The following is a 21,564-nucleotide window of genomic DNA, read 5'->3' on the forward strand; positions in this document are numbered from 1 at the left end:
CTTGCCTTTCATTTGACAAGGTGCTCCTTCTCTGTGAAGAACGTGTGTGAAGAGTACGTCTTACGCATGCTCCTCTTTTCATCTTTTTCCTATTCTTCATACACCGTAAAAGACGAAAACAGTCTGAAACTTTCCTTCAAGTTTACTTCAATTTCACTCTCATCGGACTTTCTTTGTTACACTGTGAATATAAGGTGTTTGTGAAACGTATGTGACAAACTCTGAAGTGGCTTCAACATTTAACAATAGGATACATATGCCTTTTGTGAAAACTACTTAACTTTATCGTACTTATAGCAAAAAACTGTACGAACTTGTCGAGTGAAAATATATCATTCCAAGATTACGGATCATGTTTACCAAGCAAGCGAAAGCACTTGGAAATTTGTTAGAACCTTAATTTTTTCGAACGTGTCAACTTTCGGATACAGGAAAAAAAGAGCAACCCAGTGTTTGGAAAAGTGAAAGAAGTTCACGAAACTTCTGGTTACGATTGACGTCCTGAGATCAAGCCATCACCTGCTGCTACAAAAACCACCTGCATGTTTTGTAATTCCATATTCTTCTCAAGTCAAGCAATGAAGACGCTGCAGTTTATTCTTGTCATATGCTTGTTAGCAAGCGTATTGTGAGTATTCGTCAGTGTGTTTGTAAAACGTACATGAATTTTCAAAAGCTATTTGGAAAATGCTTTACAATATCGCATACACTTTGGCAAAACTGTGCCTAATCACATGTGTTGCGTTATATTGTGCGTTTTTTTTCGTAGAAAATGAATCATTGCAATATAAAGCACACAGGCCCATAGTCAGAATTTTTTTCAGGGGGGGGGGGAGATGGGGTACTTATTGGAGGCTTTGGAAAACTCGAATTCGCATTATTTATTCTCGGGAAAACGCCCCGCTTTATCGGAACCTCGGGGGAGGGGGGCAGGCTGGATATAGGGGCGCCCAGCAACTGAGCAATGCCAATCGATTCGCCTTGAGAAATAAGTCATATTTTTAACGTTGTTGTGTGTACGGTTGGTAATTACTGTAAGAGCGTTATAGTATAACAAAACAGAAAAACTGAAGCAGACCCAACTCATCCTTGTAATAAATGTTACATAGTGCACTCAGCCTGGTGGCAGATACTGTGCATTGTTTTATGTTGAAATAGCTAAAAGGTGTATACGACCCATGCTAAAAACGTAGGCTGTACGTGGGACGTTACGCACCTGGCACTTCTGCTGCACTGACGCCTAAAAGATGGTTTAGTGTTCAATGTAGGAATTGACATTCGTCTATGAGTGTGTGCTTCATTTTTATGAAGAAGGAATCAGCGCTCCGTGCCTTCAACCGTAGACGTGCACGTCATAGAAATAGAAGCAGTGGAAAGCCAATGGACACAGCATTTGCAGAATGCTACAAATTCCGATGGATGCCCCTACTTCTTCATCGGCCTAGTCAACTGGCTGCCCTACTTCGCGTCATACAGTCATTGAGCATGACGAACCGCAGTGTTGTTTCTGCTCTAAATTGAGCTTAAGTTTCACGTTAGCAGCGCTTATACGAAGAGCTACAACGAGAGATAGTTCACAAACACCGAGAAAGAGTCATAGGGTGCCCTACGCGTTCATTTAAGTTGTCTTGAAGTTGATATCCAACTGTCGTAGATTTTTCTCATGTACTTATGCGACGTTTACCAGTGTGCGGTCAGTTTTACGTATAGGTATCACTAATGAAGTTTCAATATTTGAGTGTTTATATTTCATATGTGCCCTGAGCTTTTTATCATCGTAATACTAGTTTTCAGTATTTACACTCATTTACTATCTGACCACTTCATTTGCTTTGATAATCGTGATAATCGTGCGTGTTGATGCTGTAAATCGCGTTTCTGTAGGGTTCACGCGCCAAGCGATCGCTGAGTCTCCCGATCGCCATGATTTCTTTGTTTGATCTCAAAGCGGTCGAAGCAGCTCCACAGATGCTTTGCTTGACTTCTGCTGCGATGTAGCACAGATAAAGAATCGTCTTCCAGATTGCACGAGTTTTAACTTATCTCAATAACAAAGTGAACGCGTATTCGGTTTGTAGTTTTTGGAAAGATATTGAGATGACGCTGACTGATCAGGCAAGGACACCTTCTTATGAGAATATTAGCACCTTAAGAGCATCCCATTGAGTCTATTTACTAGCCAGGCACCGTCTATTGAACAGGAGGAGCTGAGTTCCTCGCAGTGGCCTGTATCAAGGGCTTTGCCTGCCCCAAGTTTGCTGACATTCTGCGCCAATGACCCACAGAAACACGCATCCACTCACTAGTCTGGTCACAGTACACGCACTCGTGCCAGGCGAGAGGCGTGCACCACACTACGACATATGTAAAGTAGTAGCAGTAGGTCGCCAGCCCCACGGCCGGGCTAGTGGAGAGGCACGAGCGTACTCTTTTTAATTGAGGAGGAAACCCGCGCACGTTAATCATACACGAAAAGTTAGTTGTTTCTGATGAAATTGTTTACAGATGCGAATATAGCTGACTTCATATCCAATAAAAATTGCCTTGAATTGGATGCTCTCGCGGCTGTGGTCACTGGTACCGATCGGCAGCGCCAGCAGCGCTTCCGCTGGGAGGCGGTACTCACCAGCGACGATCTGGCCGACTAGCTTTGGGCCGTTCAGCAAGCTGAAGATGCCGCCCGGGTCCAAGGACTTCGAGCGGTCACCTGAGGCACCGTCATCATTATCGACGGAGTATGGAAATGGACAGGGGTTAATCCCCTCTTCCCCCCATTTCGCTTGGTGATAAGTGCTGGACTTGAAATAGAGCTTATTCATTCATTCATTCAACGTTATGCTTACTAAAAAAGTCAAGTAAGCGAAAAGATGCACTTTGAGCACTCTTTGACCAGAAAGGGTTGCCTTAATAAATTCGATGGGCGTAACCTTCTTCAATGATAGATTGATATATAAGGTTTAACGTCCCAAAACCACCATATGATCATGAGAGACGCCGTAGTGGAGGGCTCCGGAAATTTAATCCACCTGGGGTTCTTTAACTTGCACCCAAATCTTAGCACACCAGCCTACAACATCCACTAGACCAACGCGGCGGGGCATGGCGTAACCTTCCTGGTTTTAGCAAGATATAGCGAGGGTTTGGCCGCAGTGCCATGAACTAGCGGATGTGAAAGGTGGGAAAGAGACACGAAGCGCAGGTCGTAAAAGAGTGCGCGTGTGCCACTCCTCTAGTCCTCCCTTGTCACCCCTCGTTTAGTCCTTGGAATGTCCGCTGGGTGGCGGTGCTTCTATATGATGAATATATGATGAAAAGATTCGAGATGGCGGTACTTGGAGGCCTCACTAGATGAATGGACGAATGGACAGATGCACAAACGAACGGATGCACGAACTGACGGTCACACAGACCGACGGAAGGAAGCGAATACGAACGGACAGTTTAACGAATGCTTCACCCCGCTAATCATCATGCACTCATTGGATATGCTGTGATTTCTCGTTCGGTCCCGTCCATGCCTCACTACTGCTTTAAAGACGACGGTCTTGATGGGATACTTAAACGCAGAAGTTTTAGTCTGTCTGTTTGTTTCTTTGTGTGCTTCTGCTGCTAGTAATGACGGACAATTCTGGCGAAACCTTGTGCCCCTGTTGAACGCCTTCCCATGTTGACCTGTATACTGCATTAATACCTGTTGACATACTCAATGCAAAAAAAAAACAAATATTACCCATACTTGAGGCGCAACATCAAACCGTAGGTATTAGGTATTGTATGTTTTTATCTAGAAAATGCACAGATACGAACTCCTAAAGACCGCAGTGTTTAGGATTGTCACAGCGTCGGACGTGAACGAAGAGACCACACTCCATTTTCAAAAAAAAAATGGTTTATTCGGCCGAACTTGTGGTCAGGAAACTGAAGGTCGGACTACAGCAACACACGGGCACTGATAGTGGCGAACAGAGTGTAGGCCGGCGATATATTAAACTGACAAGTCGCGAAGCGCGGCGGCACTTATAATTATACATGTGTCGTCGCGTACTCGCCCCGCCGCGGTGGTCTAGTGGCTAAGCTACTCGGCTGCTGACCCGCAGGTCGCGGGATCAAATATCGGCTACGGCGGCTGTATTTCCGATGGAGGCGGAAATGTTGTAGGCCCTTGTGCTCAGATTTGGGTGCACGTTAAGGAACACCAGATGGTCGATTCCGGAGCCCTCCAATACGGTGTCTCTCATAATCATATGGTGGTTTTCGGACGTTAAACCCCACATATCAATCAATCAAGCAATGTCGTCGCATATTCCAGCCTTATCACTGGTCTTCGCACACGCTCTGGAATAATCACGAGCGTTCGTGTCCAGTGGGCAATATTAACAGTATGATCTAAAACTATCTCAAATGTTCTCGAACAATGATGCGCATTTTGCGCTGAGCATTCCTGGCCCAGGCTTTGTGGAATAAAACGAAATAACAAATTGAAAATGAGAAACGTGTATGGCGTTGCCCCCGTAATAAAAAAGCGTCGCAATGCCTAAAACAGAACGTGGGCAAAAATACACGCACATTGAAAATAACAATAAAGAAAGTGCAATAATAAATAGGTACAAGCAACAAAACAAAAATAAGCGACAAATATTACATTCCTCAGGTTCGCTAACGCACATAAAATGGCTTGAAGCACACGAAATGAACGACTTCAGACTGTTCACGGCGTCGTCGACAGTTTGTGATGACGTCGGGGACAATTTAGTAGATGAGTAGGCCGAGACATCGAGCTACCTTGTTCAATCCGAAGTATCGTCGAAAAAGTTTTCAACGGCGTCCACGTTGGCAAATCGGTGGCCACACCCAAACAAGATTACCGGGATGCTATTCCGCGAAGTCTCGCCGAATAGTGTAATCGCGGCTGTCAAATTTCTATTGGTTCTTGATGCGCAGGCGGGCGAGTTGTCGTGCTTCTTCGGCGCGCTGAAGGTAGACAGTCACGTCGAGGTTTTTTTCGACAGCGACGTTGTGCAGTGTCGCGTCGGGCGTCCTGGACTGGTTCTTTCCGTAAAACAACGTGTATGGTGGCAACTCAGTCGTCTCCTGCCCCGTCGTGTTGTATACGAAGGTCACGTGCGGAAGGATGGTGTCCCAGGTCTTGTGTTCAACGTTGACTTACATGGCCAACATGTCGCCGATTGTCCTGTTTAGCCGCTCAGTGAAGCCGTTCGCCTGTGGGTGGTTCGCTGTCATCTGGCGGTGCTTGTATGGATGCGTGCCAAGATCACCTGAGTGTATTCCGCAGTAGAAACCGCACCTCTGTCGGTTGTGAAGACTTCTGGGGCACCATGACGCAGTACGATGTTCTCGACAAATAAATTTGCTACCTCGGTGGCACTGTCTTTTGGCAGCGCCTCCGTCTCGACGTAGCGGGTGAGATAGACAGTAGCTACAACAATACATTTCTTCCGGAATTCGACGTCGGCAATGGTCCTAGCAGGCCAATGCCCATTTGCTGAAACCACCGGCCAGGTTGCTCGATGGGCTGCTTAAGTCCAACTGGCCTAGTTAGCGGTGTGTTTCGTCGCTAACAGTCGAGGCAGATTTTTAGTGTATGACATCGGCAGTGAGGCGAGGCCAGTAATGCTTTTCCTGTATCCTCGCTAGCGTTCAGGCAATGTGAAAGTGTCCAGCCGCGGAATAGGTAGGGAAAGGGAGGCATTCAATCCTCTGATTTGTATATGGGGCAAGTCCTAGTCCGTAAACCATGACGCTCCGTGGCGTAACTCTACCCCGGCCCTACAAATTTCCCCTAAAAGTATAACGGAGCTCAGGATCTATTCAGTTAGCCTAAACACAATTGGCCCAGAATTTGCAACTGTAAAGCCTACGCTCGTACACTCCTTGTTCCAAGACGATGACGCTTCGCGTCATAAGTCATACCCGGCCTTACAAAGCCGCTGGAGTCTCCCCTGCAAGTGTGTTTACCATAGGTGATGTAATTCGCAATTTACAAGTGATTTTATTACGAAAAAACACGGTCTATGTTTCGGCATGCTACTTTAGGTGGTTTTCATGCACACCAAGTATACCAACATTGGTCGCATTAGCATTTGTTGTCAAGTTTGTATTTAGTTTTCCCACGAAAATTACGTTGGTAGCATCTACATGAATTGTAAGCTTAGCGTTGTTATGATTGCTCAATCTTACCAATTAAAATTCTAAAGAGAAAAGTATCAAAAATGCTTCCTCGGGGCCTGCCGCACTTAAGCTTTTTTCGGACACATTATTCCATCTGCAAACTAGCATTTGAGTTCAGCATTGTGAATAGGATGACTATGCAGAGCGTCTTACTACTTCATCACTCTAAATAATAACTTTATTAAACGAATGATGTAGTTGACCAACAAAATAGTTCGGCGAAGTCTCAAGAATAAGCCGTGTGTTAATATTTTACTGTAAGGGTTTGCTTATACAGTAAAGACTTCTTCATTCCATGCCCGTTAGTTCGAATATTTGAATCAAACGGCCGTGTTCCCTTGGCTGGCCAACGCATATATTGTTGAACTGTGACAGAACTCTCATGTATTCGTTGAAGTTTGGACGAAGCTCGGTGTATTCAGACGTTTCTTGGAGCGCACCGAGAGTGAAGTGCTACAAATGTACGGATATAATGACAGAAAAATGACTTTCGCTGACAGCCGAAGTCGGTGCGGCCTTTACGAAGCCGCGGTCACCACCCGCCATCACGTTGTTCATACAGACACCGATTGTTGGTACGGAACACGTTATAACGTTGTTGGCATGTGACCACGTATTGGATCAGAGGAAGCTTGGGCTCGGAACACAGGGCAGCTGAACACCGTTCACGTTGTAAATAAAGTCGTAAATAACAAAAACAAGCTCTTGCAGTGTTTTTATGCAAAAATGCAGCTTCGCACGTATTGGTGCCAAGCCTGGAGAAATGGCGGATTTGGGAAGCCTTCTTCATTTCTTTCGTCTTCTACTTTTTTTGTTGCTGCTCTTTTCTTTATTTATTTCTTCCTCTATCTTTATCTTCTTAACTTTTATAGTATTTGTATTTTATTTCATAGTTTTCCCCTTTCACTCTTTGTTTCGCTCTTTTCGTCCTTTTTGCTGTTTCAATACAAGTTTTTGTCTGCGTTTCTTAGTATAAAAGAACGTTGAACGAAAGGCAACCGTAAAGTACGGCTCCAAGATCTTGCGAATGCGAGAAGTTTCGGAGTCATACTTAACGTTTTCTTCGAATCCCATGTTGCCACGCTGCAAATAATTACGCTCAATGAAATTTTTTTTTCGATTTTCACGTTTCAAGTTAGTTATTGTAGGAACACGCCCCCAATACTGGTAGTTTTGAGAAATAAAGAAAAATGAAAACAGCTAAAGAAGTTGCACCAGCAAATTGAAACTGAACATCTACAGCTGCGATTCAAGCCAGGGCCTTTCGAGTAGGAAAGGCACACTCTACCTTTGCACCACTTTTATGAAACTACGCTGAACTCTTAAAACGACAACACCCTACAGACTACCGATCACGGCGCCCCGAGTGGCTTTTTACCCTGTTTCTGCTTCAACGTCAGTACGTTCATGCTGCGACCATTCTGAGCATTCCCCTGTTCAAATACACTCTAGCTTCGCTAAAAGACAGCCGAGTTGTAAGCTATCAGTTTGCGGCAGAGAATCCGGCTGCGCACCTCTATCTGCTGACACGGTATTGCAATGTAGGTTGACGATAGGGTAGTGCATGAAAGTGAAGAAATAAACGTATCTAATGCAAAAAGCAGGGGATTCTGTTTCGCAAAACTTTGGGTCCTGTTAGCGATTGCCTCAGGTTTGAACTTCTCAAAAGATGCCAATGAGCTCATTTTTGTTAAATCATCGCTTTTCAACGCGTGCTTATTGAACTACGCATATATTTTTCTTTTAATAAAGTTTGAGTTGGTGGTTTGCGCTGTGTCCACGTTACTTTCTACTGTGTTAAAATTTTTTGTGCACTATACCACTAAAATAATTTTTCTCAAATGGTAAAAAAGTTCGTATCACTTTAAATCACCTGCGTTATACGCGACGTCGCAAATTTGTGAAAACTCGTTGCGTTAAAATTGCTTGTGCACTATAAAGAGTGCTTTACTATGGTGAGGTTTCCTCGGCATCGCCGCACAGTGTCCCCTGAGCGTAATTTTAAAGGATTCCCGTCGATAAGATTAGCGGTGGCTTTTGTAGTAGTTGGCTACACGGAATCTGGCGCAGTTAATACATAATTGTAGTTGTAGTATAACGATATCGAGCCGTTAAGCACATGTACTGTTCTCTAGAAACTGCTTTCCGGCAGGATAAAATCAATATTCATAGAAAGGGATAAGAAGCTGCGCAGATGAGCAGTCTATTTAGTCCAGATAACTGTGGACGTAACCTTCTCCCTGCTCAGGTCGATAAATTTGCAGGAAAAACCTCCAAGACGGGCTTCCCTCTGTGCTCTAGACAGCTGCTCATCACATCATTGCGAGCCACGCCAGTTTACTGCAAATTACCAAGTTATACATAAGATGAAACTGGTAAATGGGTGTCTAAACTGCCAAGTATTTTTTGCTCTCATAATTTGACCTCCTTTAAAAACACTTCTACTGCCTCGTTGACTCATTGCGGCTGTGATGTAGAACAGTGGCGATTCAATTCGTTTTCCAAGAAAGATAACTTTTTAGCCAAGAAGAGTGCGCTATCGGTTTATATGGCGTTTTCTATTTGGTTCCAACCTGCACCTGCTTCACTTGTATATAAATACATGCTCAGGCGAACCACAATAATTGACTGACAGAGTGGTATAAAGCTCTAGAGCCCCTGCTGAGTAGTAAACGCCTCTACAAAGTTTGAGTAAACGACGCGAAAGCGGCCAGGAAATCCGAAAGTCTACAGTGCGTAGTTTCGACACATGGCAAAAACCTCGTCGCCCCTCTCCCCTCCCATCAGAAGTCTAGAAAATGTATGTTGAAAAGCTCTATAGTATAGTTACGTGGCTGATGGGCTGATCCAAAATTTTACCCCAGTAAGTTTCTCAGTGGACAGCTGACAACGACCACTGCCGGAATAGGGGGAGGGGTCTCAGCATTTCTCGTTTTTGTCAGTGGAGGGGGGGCAGCATCCCCTTGCAAACTCAGGAGATACGCCTATGTTGGCAGTAGTGAGACACTCACGCAAAAAGTTAAGTGAGTGTCAACCTACAGGCGTACCTGGGTGTGTGCTTCTGGGCGTCCACTACTACCTATTTTTGGAAAATAAGCACAATCACGTTTTTTCCAGCAGCACCTCTTCGGGCGATTAGGGCGACAAAGAATTTTTTAGGTCATCAATAGGTTAAGTCCAGCTGTGAAAGCGTATGTGTATAATTGATAAATGCAAACGAAAAGGAAGCGTTGAATGACGTTGAACTACTAAATGTCGTGACATCTTCACTAATGTTTACTACTTTTTTCACAGGCACACAAGTTCTGGACTAAGGTCGATATGGCAACACAAAACTTGCCTTAAATTTGTAAGTTTACAAGTCTCTCATCACACTACGTTTATTCAAGGGCAGTTGTAGCAGAATTTAATTTTGCTGCTGGTCGTAATTTTGCAACAAAGGATACTTACTGCTCGGGGAACTGGTTTTGAGGCACTAATTGGTAGTAAATTTACGTGTGCGCAATAGCACTAACGAACACGTAATTATAGTACACTCCCCCGCCAAGGCACCAGTATACAAAATATAATGGCGCTTTTTCTTGATGACATGTACAGATGTTGCGATTACGCGCTTATCTGGGACGTGCCTACATATCCACAACGTTCGCGGATTTCACGTGCTTTTGGTAGGGTAGTGTACCATCCCCACGTGGTTGTGATTCTTTGCAGATGCTCACTGTTGTACGAAGAAAGTCTTTGTGATTTCAACAAATCAGTTGTTAGTCTACAGCCGGGCTCTCTACCTGTGTTTCTTCGTCCCAAGTACAGTTTACACTGCTGGACTATTCCTTGACAGGACTGTTGGAACGGTGGTAGTTTTGCTTCAAATGCGAAGCCCTTCTAAGCAAAAAAAAAGACTTCGACCATTCAATTATTCTATCTCGTTATCACCGTTTTCACGTGCTCTCGGTGCTCACAGAGTCGTTTCCTCTACTTTGTATGTACAGTGAATGATGGAGCAGTACTTGAGTATACATGACGAACACGTTTACAGCTCATAACAAGAATAACGGGTGTTGCCTAGCACATGCTTATTAAAACGCTTTCCATGGTGACGTCTGGCCGCTAGCTACGTACCACGGTTTATGATAACCGAGTAAAAGCAGGCAATTCACAGTCTATACTGACGATAGTGAGAGTGGGCTTAGGAACCCTTAGCACGATAGCTTTATCGAGCCTGTGTCGTACAAAACTCAGTACCGGCACCGTTGGTGTTCTTTATAAGTGGGGTTCAATGCCCCGTAACAACTTTATGATACTGAGAGGCGCCGTAGTGGAGGACTCCGAAAATTTCTCCCTCCTGGTTTTCTTTAACGTGCACCCTAATCTGAGAACACGGGCCTACAGCATTTTCACCTCCATCGAAAGTACAGCTGCCACCGCCGGAAGCCGACACTGCAACCAGCGCGTCAGCAGCAGAGTACCTTAGCCGCTAGACAACCATGGTGACGCTCGTCGGTGTTGTTGATGAGCTAGAAGTCGAAGAATAAAATTCACGTCTTGATATGGTCTTCAGGAGTGGATACGAGGCAATCTACACGGCAACATGCACGTATTACCCCACTGAGAAAAGTAAGGGTGACTTAGTTCCTGCACTACCCGCTGGGAAACCAACAACTGGGACCAAGTTTCAATTCAACGAAGCCATCGGGTAAATATATAGTGACGTTCAATAATGAATTTCATGCCTATGCTGCGAAAGGAACTGTTGTTAAGAAGGGAGATTTGGAGAGAGTCTTTTCAGCATGTATATATATATATATATATATATATAATGAGATCTAACAGACAGTACTGCCAAGGAATGTATAGGGGAAGTTATTAGAACAAATGCAATGTAAATAGAAAGAAAGAAAAGTGGGTGGAAAAATATCCAGCCGTGAGCAGGAATCGAACCTATGACCTTCGAATAACACGTTCGATGCTCTAACCACTCAGATACCACAGCGGCCTTTCCTCCATCCTTTGTTGTTGGATTTATATGTGAATTTTAGAAGTAGGAGTGTCAGTCAGCGCCATCTATAAAAGTGGATGGAGGAAAGGCCGCTGTGATAGCTCAGTGGTTAGAGCATCGAACACCTTATTCGAAGGTCGTAGGTTCAATTCCTGCTCACGGCTGGTTACTTTTTTGCCCACTTGTCTTGCTTTTATTTACATTTCATTTGTTCTAATAACTTCCCCTATAAAATCCTTGGCATCACTGTCTGTTAGATCTCTTTAATATTGTATCAAAACACGGAAAAATGAGCCCTTAGGTACACAATTTTTTTCCTTATTCATTAACGACGGTCTCGTACTGGCAGACTTGGTGTCATTAGGTTGTATACGAGGCACTATTGGTTAGCTTCCCGCTCGTAATAAGTTCATTAGCTACATGAGGCCACACATGCGCATAAAAGTGTGTTTCGCACTCGCGGCTTGTCTTATAGATGGTGCTGACTGATACTCCTACTTCTAAAATTCACATAGCAACCCCAAAAAAGTTGATGGAGGAAAGGCCGCTATGATAGCTCAGTGGTAAGAGCATCGAACGCGTTATTTCAAGGTCGTAGGTTTAATTCCTGCTCACGGCTGGTTATCTTTTCGCCCATTTTTTTCTTTTATTTACATTCCATTTGTTCTAATAACTTCCCCTATACATTCCTCGGCATTACTGTCTGTTAGATCTCTTTATTATTGTATCAAAACACGGAAAAAGAGCCCTTAGGTACACAACTTTTCCCTTATTCATTAACGAGGGTCTCGTACTGGCAGACTTGGTGTCATTAGGTTGTATACGAGGCACTATCGGTTAGCTTCCCGCTCGTAATAAGTTCATTTGCTACGTGAGGCCACACATGCGCATAAAAGTGTGTTTCGCACTTGCCGCTTGTTTTACAGATGGCGCTGACTGATACTCCTACTTCTAAAATTCACGTATCGACCCCGAAAAAGTTGTTGAAGGAAAGGCCGCTATGATAGCTCAGTGGTTAGAGCATCGAACGCGTTATTCTAAGGTCGTAGGTTTAACTCCTGCTCACGGCCGGTTAATTTTTCACCCACTTTTCTTTGTTCTTAATATTTGGGTGCACGTTAAAGAACCCCAGGTGGTCAAAATTTCCGGAGCCCTCCACTACGGCGTCTCTCATAATCAAATGGTGGTTTTGGGACGTTAAACCCCACAAATCAATCAATCTTTGTTCTTATTTACAATCCATTTGTTCCAATACCTTCCCCTATACAATCCTTGGCATTACTGTCTGTTAGGTGGCATAATTATTGTGTCAAAACACGGAAAAACGAGCCCTTAGGTATACACTTTTTTCTTATATATATATATATATATATATATATATATATATATATATATATATATATATATATATATATATATATATGTTATGAAGTCTTGGTAGTCTTGGCTGCGACGGCGTTTATTTGAGGAAAGACCTCGCAAAACGAACTGGCAGAGCCAGCGCACCGACGATGACGATGATGATGACACAGAGTGGCAATGAGGGCAAAGAGACAAGCGGATGATGGTGATTGTGATTATGAAGGGATGAGGACGATGTAAGTTACAAAAGCCCACACTAATTCCCCCCACTTGGAAGCGGACACCCTGGCCGCCGTAAGTCAAAGTGACGGGGAACGTCGCGTGAAAGGTTTCATGCGACAAACGTGGACAATCTCTGTGCTGCGGTAGCGGCGGTCTGTTGGGGCGACGAGTGGTGTCACACAATTATTAACCGGCGAAGTCTGTTCTAAAACAATGTATGGGCCGATGAAGCGTGGTTGGAATTTGTCACAGAGACCAGGAGTGCGAATAGGTGTCAGAAGCAGCACCTCGTCACCAGGTTGGAAAGACACAACGCGGTGGGAATCGTCATAGATGATTTTGCGCTCGTGCTGTCTCGCTTCAGTATTGATGCGAGCCTGATGGCGAGACTGGGTCAGGCGGGAAATGTATTCTTCGCTAGAAGACTGACATGAATTCCCATGGTTGCCAAAGAAGGAGACGTCGAGAAAGGTAGTCGGGGTGCGTCCGTACACGAGGTAAAACGGTGAGTAGCAAGTTGTTCGCTGAACGGCGGTGTTGTAAGCGAATGTCAGGAATGGTAAAAGAGTATCCCAGTTTTTGTGGTCGGGTTGCACGTAAACGGCTATCATGTCTGCAAGGGTTCGGTGAAATCTTTCTGTGAGACCATTTGTCTGAGGGTGGTAGCTTGAAGCTGTCTTGTGAGTAGTTCCAGAAGCGCGCAGTACTTCATTTACAACTTGTGACAGGAACACTTTGCCGCTGTCACTAAGCAGTACACGAGGAGCCCCATGACGCAGTATTATTGCGTGAAGAATAAAGTCTGCAACTTCCACAGCTGAGCCTGTAATAACAGAGGAAGTCTCAGCGTAGCGTGTCAGGTGGTCCAAGGCAGTCACTATCCATCGTTTGCCAGCAGATGTGACGGGGAGAGGCCCGTAAAGGTCAACACCTACAACCTCGAACGGCATTGAAGGGCACGGAAGTGGCTGTAGAGGTCCAGCAGGTGCCGACGTGGGGAGTTTACGACGCTGGCATGGGTAGCACGAACCGACGTACCGAGCTACACTAGAAGAAAGGCCAGGCCAGTAATAACGACATCGAATGAGGTCAAGAGTTTTTTTAGACCAAGGTGACCAGCAGTCAAGTCATCGTGGAAGGCTTCGAGTACCTGAAGTCGAAGAGAGCGTGGCAGTGCAGGAACCCAGCACTGACTGTCAGGGTGGTAGACGTGGTGGTAGAGAACCCCAATGTAAAGCTTAAAGTGCAGAAGTTGACGACAAAATCGCGCGTATGGTGGATGAGAAACTCCCGAAAGTGGTGCATCATGCGTCTGCAGTATGAATCGGACCGCTGGCGGGAGATAAATGTTGGCTCGTCGTCCGAAAAGGGTTGCGTTATTGATGCGAACGTATGAACTTTGGTAGATGTGGCGGTTGAGTTCTCACCGACGCTCATATGGGTAGCAACGAGATAAAGCATCGGCGTCTTTATGTTTTCTGCCTGACTTGTAGGTTATGTCAAAGTCGTACTCCTGTAAGCGTAGTATCCACCGACCCAAGCGTCCGGACAAGTTCTTCAGTGTAGAAAGCCAGCATAAGGCATGGTGGTCCGTAACGATTGTGAAGTGACGGCCGTGGAGATAGGGACGGAACTTCTGGACCGACCAAACCACAGCCAAACACTCTTGCTCAGTTATAGTGTAGTTCTTTTCAGCAGCGGTGAGTACGCGACTGGCATATGCAACAACTTTCTCTAGGGAAGACTTGTCGCGTTGTAGAAGAACGGTTCCTATACCAAGGCCGCTAACGTCAGTATGGAGGATAGTTGGTGCGGCTTCGTCAAAGTGGCAGAGCAGAAGTTCAGACGTGAGTGCCCGCTTCAACAGGTCGAATGCCGTTTGACATTCTTGAGACCACAGGAAGGGTACGTTGGAAGCACGTAGTTGGTGTAATGGAGCAGCAATAGAAGCGAAGTTCTGGATAAACCGGCGAAAATAGGAGGCGAGGCCAAGGAAACTGCGAAGCTCCTTTGGTTTTTCGGGGCGCGGAAAGTGAAGTACTGCAGAAATCTTGTCAGGGTCGGGCCGGATGCCATCTTTGCTAACTACGTGTCCTAAGACCTTGATGGATTTGCTAGCGAAAGAGCATTTCTTCGTGTTTATTTGAAGCCCGGCGCCCGCAAGGCACGTCAAAACTTGATCCAATCGTTCTAGGTGCTCAGGAAACGTTGACGAAAATATAATAACGTCGTCCAGGTAGCATAGGCAACTTTTCCATTTCAGGCCGCGCAGCACGGTATCCATCATGCGCTCAAAAGTCGCGGGTGCGTTGCAGAGCCCGAAAGGCATCACGTTGAATTCATATAGCTCGTCGGGGGTTGCGAATGCCGTTTTCTCCTTATCGTCTTCATGCATGGGGATCTGCCAGTACCCAGAACGCAAGTCGATGCTTGAAAAGAATTCCGCGCCTTGTAGGGAATCAAGGGTGTCGTCAATGCGTGGCATAGGGTACACGTCCTTGCGTGTGATCTTATTGAGCGCCCGGTAGTCCACGCAAAACCGCACAGAGCCATCCTTCTTATGGACCAAAACAATAGGAGATGACCAAGGGCTAGATGAGGGGCGGATGACTTCCCGTTTAAGCATGTCCGCAACGTTTTCTTCTATAATTTTTCTTTCAGTTAGAGACACGCGGTAGGGTCGCTGGTGTACAATAGATGTCCCAACAGTTTGAATTCGATGTGCTCTAGTATTAGTGCGGCCCAGCTTAGACGAGCAAATATCGAAAGAATTTGCATGTTTCTGTAACAATGCGAGCAGCTGCTGCCTCTGTGAATATGTCAATTCGCTGCTGATAGTGGTGGTAAAGGCGGAGGAAGAAACATGCTCACCGAGGCAAGGTTCTTTGGATGCGATGGCCTGAAGTGGCGTGACGAGTACAGGCTCGAAGTCAGCAACACGGGCCACAGTAGTGCCCTGTGGCAGTAAGATCTTCTCCGGTGTAGAGTTGACAGCGGTGACAAGTGCCGAGCCATTTCAAAAACGAACGACACCGGACGGAAGAACTATACCTTTGCGAACGCAAAGTGGTGACGGTGAGACCAATACATCCCCGTGATAGATGTCGTTGGACGTAATGCTGACAATTTTCTCTTGTAGTTGCGGGAGTTTGATGTCTTTCACAGCGACCAGACGACGTGGCTTCTGGTTATCGTCATCAAGCATGTAGTCGGTGTCAGCGAGGTGAACGACGCGTTCTCCACAACAAATCGCCGCGGAAGCAGATGCTAGAAAATCCCACCCTAAAATTAGTTGGGGAGAGCAGCGGGACAGGACAGCAAACTGGACATGATGGCGGATGCCGTCGATGAACACACGCACAGTACAAAGCGCGGAAGGGCGAATGACGTTCCCCTGGGCAGCAACTAACGTGGAGCCATCGTAAGGCGTCATTACTTTCCTTAATTGTTCACACAAATCAGCACGTATCACAGACAATGTCGCACCTGTGTCCACCAAAGCATCGACTCGCACTCCTTCCACTTCCACAGAAACCATGTTACACGGGCCTAATTGAGGAATTTCAGTTCTAATTCCGAATGCAGGTTTTCCTCCACAAACTGCATCACTTAGTTTTCCGAATGAATATCAGAGGTGAATGAGGCGGGCCGAAGTGGAGAAGTGGAACGGCGGAAGGGCGAAGGCGAGCGCGTCTCGTGTTTCGGCTGTTTCGTGGTGCAGTCGATGCAGGAGGAGATGGAGACCGGTGCGGGGGAGACGAATAACGCCGACCTTGATAAGACGCCCCGGTGTACAAATCCCGTTCACGCACATCGTTCCGACGCTCATCTTGCTGGCGCTTTCGGCAGAAACGAGATATGTGGCCACGATAGCCACAGTAGTAGCATACAGGGCGGTACGAGCGCCACGGTGGAGAATAGAAGGCATTCGGGGCACCTGAAGATAGCGCGGTCAGGTGGGCCGAAGGGTCAGGGGGCACGGAATGCTAGTTCACCGGGGTAGCGGCAGCCACTGACGCGTAGGATGGACGTGGCAATGTCGCGTGTGCGTCGCTGGGAGGCACGGCAGCAAATTGAGGGTACGTGGCTATAGGGTGAGAAGCAGGTGGCTGTACGGGCGCAGAGCCAGTCAGGGATGTAAGTTCCTCCTTGATGATGTCACGTAAGGGCATTCCCGAAGGCTGTGTAGGTCGCGGTGTAGGAGGTGTGAAGCCCATGGACCGCAATTCTTCGCGTCTAATGTCCCGGATGAGGTCACGCAGATGGCCATCTGACGTGGAGTGGTGGTCGCCGATGTCTGGTTGAAGGCGAACGGAGTCCAGCGCATCAAGGCGCTGGCATGTCGCCACGACATCAGCAATGGTAGCTGGGTTTTGCACAGCGAGGGCATTAAAGGCAACAGGCCCAATGCCTTTCAATATGTGGGGAACTTTGTCCGATTCCGGCATGGATTTATTGACACGCCGGCAGAGTGCGAGGACATCCTCGATGTATGAAGTATACGATTCACCTGGAAGTTGTCGACGAGTATCGAGTGTCCTCTTCGCGACGGCGGATCGAATGTCTGGTGTCCCAAAGACGTGCCGCAACTGCTGCTGGAAGGTAGCCCAGTCTGGTAAGTCAACGACGTGGTTAAAATACCATGTCTTCGCGACTCCGACCAGATAAAAAGGCACGTAACGCAGTTTTACGGCCTCGTCCCACCTATTAGCGGCACTTACGCGGTCGTAGTCATCAAGCCAGTCTTCTACGTCTTCTCCCCGAAGACCAGCGAAGAGCGGGGATTCCCGCTGATGTCCGTGTATGTAAGTAGGAGGGGCAGCTTGCGGCGGTGCGTGGTTGATGACATCAGTGCCGGCAGGCTCGGGCTGGGACATGGTGCCTGACTGTGGGCGCAAGCGGCGGCCTGAACGAAGCTCCAGGGGATATAGCGGGCTGCGGGAGGTCAGAGGACCGAAAGTCCACCTCCACCACGTATGAAGTCTTGGTAGTCTTGGCTGCGACGGCGTTTATTTGAGGAAAGACCTCGCAAAACGAACTGGCAGAGCCAGCGCACCGACGATGACGATGATGATGACACAGAGTGGCAATGAGGGCAAAGAGACAAGCGGATTATGGTGATTGTGATTATGAAGGGATGAGGACGATGTAAGTTACAAAAGCCCACAATATATATATATATATATATATATATATATATATATATATATATATATATATATATATATAGTGAAGGAAAGTTTAAATGCTCGTTTTCTTTGTTAGACAGAATATACTGGTGAGAGAGAGAGAGCGTGAGACGGCATAAGAGACTTTTTGCCTTCTCCAATCACGAATGAGTTGGTACGCCACTGCAAGGTAGTCAAGTATTGTGGTACAGATCAACGTTATAGCTTCGAACTGGTTTCAAGCACGTCATGTAGAAGGGTCAATACAATCCAGATTTTCACAACAATGGGATAAAGTTTACATAAGCACTGCTGTACCTCTGGGCATACAAGCAGTGCTCAATTCCACTGGCAACTGCTGCTTAGAAGTACGAATATCACTGCGCTCTTAAGCAAGCTTCTTTGCGATGACACAGGCCTACGTTCTGTAACCTAAATGACAGTATTAAGGTGCTCCATCAGCCGCGCTTGAAACGCCAATGTAGTCGACGTACCTGGTAATCCCATACCATGCCTACTGCTGGTTACTTTGTGCAAATACGTTGATCCAACTAGTAGTAATTGGCACAAAGCTAAGAGACATGCGCTGACTGCTTGCTATTAAACCGATTCCCACAATGTGTGGGATATGGTGGATATGTCCACAATGCAGAAATAGTGTCAGCAGCTCTCAAAAAGTGACTTAGTGACCATTTGATGCTAGAAGTCATTCTGGCATAGCAGGAATGCCGCCTCCACGATGTTCCTATGCTCCTGCTCTTTTAGGCCATGGCATTGAGCCACGCATTTTGGTCATGTATATAACATGTGTCAGCACATGGTTATCAGCGTAATGCGTGATTGCTTTTATAGCTCTCGTATCAAAAGCAAGTATATTTGCGAATTTTAGTGGTCATGGAACTCACTATTGTTCGTCAAAAATATTGATAAGCTTTTTTTGTTTACATTTTTACCATACTAAAGGGACATTGCATGCGGTTTAAAACTTTGCTACAGTTTTTATGTCATAGAACATGCCATACATAGGTTCTATTCTCTACTACTGTTCTATTAATGAATTATAGAGACCGAGGTAGCGACCTGTAAAGCAATGCATCTGAAGGTGAGCGAAAAACCAAGGAACCGTTGAGGCTGATGGCAGGAGGAGACGACAAGTGTGTTTTATTTTGGGGCGCGTCACATGAGAAACAAGGCTCGTGGGCCTGTGCTTGCACCTGAGTGCGCCATAATTAGTAGGCGGCCGATGACGACCATGGCCGCTAGTGGCCTCCCTCCATTTATAAGAAGGAAAGTGATGCACTAGCATCCATGAAACAGCCTTTCGATGTGAGACCATCGGCTGAATCCTGCGTTTCAGCGATAACAATGAGGTTGAAAGTACATAACTTTGGCGTTGTTACAGTGTAGGCGGGCTTGCCTCTGTCGATTGCTCTTCACGTCCATTGAGCTCGATGAAGACAGATTCGAACCGGCTGAGCACTTTGAATGGGCAGCCGTAGAAAGGCTGAGGGAAGGTCAGGTACCTTGAACCAGGCGAAACACTTGCCTCGCTGAGGTGATGTACTTGCTGATAAAAACGTTAGTTACGATGTATATTTGACTAGCACCAGGAGGCAGCTGTGCGGAGAGGAAGCGGAGATGCTGCACGCACTTGTCCGGACCCAGCGTAGTGACAGTAGTAGGCGCGAAACGTTCACCAGTTATAAAAGTAATGTTGCAACATGTACCAACTCCGTAGCTGCGCAGCCGAAGTCTTCCATGAAAGACGAGCCCATGCCAAGCAGCATAAGGGGAAGATCTTCAGCCCATGACGAACGAGCTCGACGATCCATCAAGGTGGCTTTAAATTGATGATTAAGACGTTCAATTTACCATTTGCCGATAGTTGGTACATGGTAGAATGAATATGGCGTACGGCAAGCAGGCACGTCAGTCGCCCAAAAGATCGCACTCAAACTGTTCGGTGCTATGGTGGTAACAACGTGGGGGCAACCAGAGCGTGGGATCCAGTTCTCCCAGTGACGGACGCTGAAGCCATGGTAACTAACAGAAGAAAAGTACACAGCGCTAAACTCACAGCTAAATTTATTTCGAAAAACAGAACTTATATAGAAAACAAGAAATAATCAAAACTGCGTATATGCGCAAAAGTTACAACACCACAGGATTCACGTCTTGTCTTGAAAATAGCTACATACCTGAAAGCAATTCATGGATGACTTATGCAATCATTATTGGATTTAGGCCAAAAGGCTTCGGCTATTTAACGCGTAGACCGATGAACATGTCGCGTCGAGATAGATGTTGGGCGGGAGATATTGCATTAAGCTTGAACTCGCGTGTCCAACAGTCTCATACCCTCGCTAGTCACACTGTGTCCAAGGAACTCGGTGTTTTCTACAGAAAAGACACAATTCATTGTCTTGATGAGAAGGCCGTGTTCCTGGACCCAAAAGAAATTGGAGGCGCAAATGGTTGCAGTGTTTGGGGGAAACAGTACCTAACAAAAGGTCGTCTAGGTATGAAAATATGAAGGCTAGTTCACGGGTTACTTTGTTGATAAACCTCTGGAGCGTCTAAGCAGCATTCGACAACCCAGGCGGTATGTGGACGTGCTCTAGAAGCCCAAATGATGTCACAAATGCAGCTTTCCGGATGTCCACTGGCTCGACCTTTAAAATGTCTACTTCGCTGGAAATCACCACTGCCGCGAGGTTGGCTGCGAAGTCGTGAATGTAGAAAAGGGAATAGCAATCAGGTACCGTGCGCTCATTGAGAGTACGGTAGTTGCTTCGTGGGCGCCAATCACAATTTGGTGTCATGTGGAGGTCTAACTATCAACTTCTCGACGAACTCGACGAAGAACGAATGATGCCTAGTTGTAGCGCGTGGCCAAGTTTGATTATAGCAATGACAAGGTGGTCCCTAGCGAGGCGTGTAGGGAGCTAAAATAATAGACGGCCAGTAGTGATAACATGATGCGTGACGTTGTGACTTACTGGCAGCTCAAGCTTGAAAGATGCACAATGACTGGAAAGCCTGAAAGAATTGATGCGAACATAAATGATGGTAATTGTGGTGATGTTTCCTTCATGCCATATTTCTATGCTAGGCATCCATCTGAACGCGAGAGAGCGTAAAAAAATTCATGGCTCTGGTTCACAAGTCCACTCGCTAATTTTGTGCATTTGTTTCAGTGCCGCCCAAGCCAGCCAAATTGCAAGAGTGGTTGCACCTGTTTTTCGTTCTTTTTCTCCAGTTACATTGGCGCCTGTCTCAACGCAAGTATTTCTCGACCATGGATGTTCCGTGCAATAGGAGGTACTCATGCTGAGTAAACGTACACCATTCGTTCGCAAAGTTTTGTTTTAAATAAAAATCGCTGCATTGTAACGTGTCTTCATTTACGTCACTTTCGAGGAGAAACGAGGCTAAGGCCTGCTGACATGGGTATCATGAGCTCCACCATTGGCAATTCCTGCAGAACTGAGTTACCATAGGCTAAGCGGCCGAGTCATGGTAGCGCATATGATACCACATCGTTACGGCCGCGCGATGGAGGCGGGAATGCTGTAGTAGGCCCATCGGCTCAGATTTGGGTGCACGTTAAACAGCTTCAGGTGGTCA

The 21,564-nt window shown here is 46.2% G+C and overlaps 1 long non-coding RNA gene and 1 other non-coding gene across 2 annotated transcripts; both read left to right on the forward strand.

The window, feature by feature from the left end:
* Nucleotides 1-502: 502 nt before the first annotated feature.
* LOC142803445 (uncharacterized) lies at nucleotides 503-21,330 on the forward strand. The gene is made up of 3 exons (XR_012894122.1): nucleotides 503-628; nucleotides 9,484-9,538; nucleotides 21,135-21,330. It is a non-coding gene; the product is annotated as an uncharacterized LOC142803445 (long non-coding RNA).
* On the forward strand, nucleotides 11,277-11,349 carry TRNAR-CCU (transfer RNA arginine (anticodon CCU)). The gene has a single exon. It is a non-coding gene; the product is annotated as a tRNA-Arg (tRNA).
* Nucleotides 21,331-21,564: the final 234 nt, after the last annotated feature.

Source organism: Rhipicephalus microplus, chromosome 3 (assembly GCF_043290135.1).
Source record: "Rhipicephalus microplus isolate Deutch F79 chromosome 3, USDA_Rmic, whole genome shotgun sequence".
Lineage (NCBI taxonomy): Eukaryota > Metazoa > Arthropoda > Arachnida > Ixodida > Ixodidae > Rhipicephalus > Rhipicephalus microplus.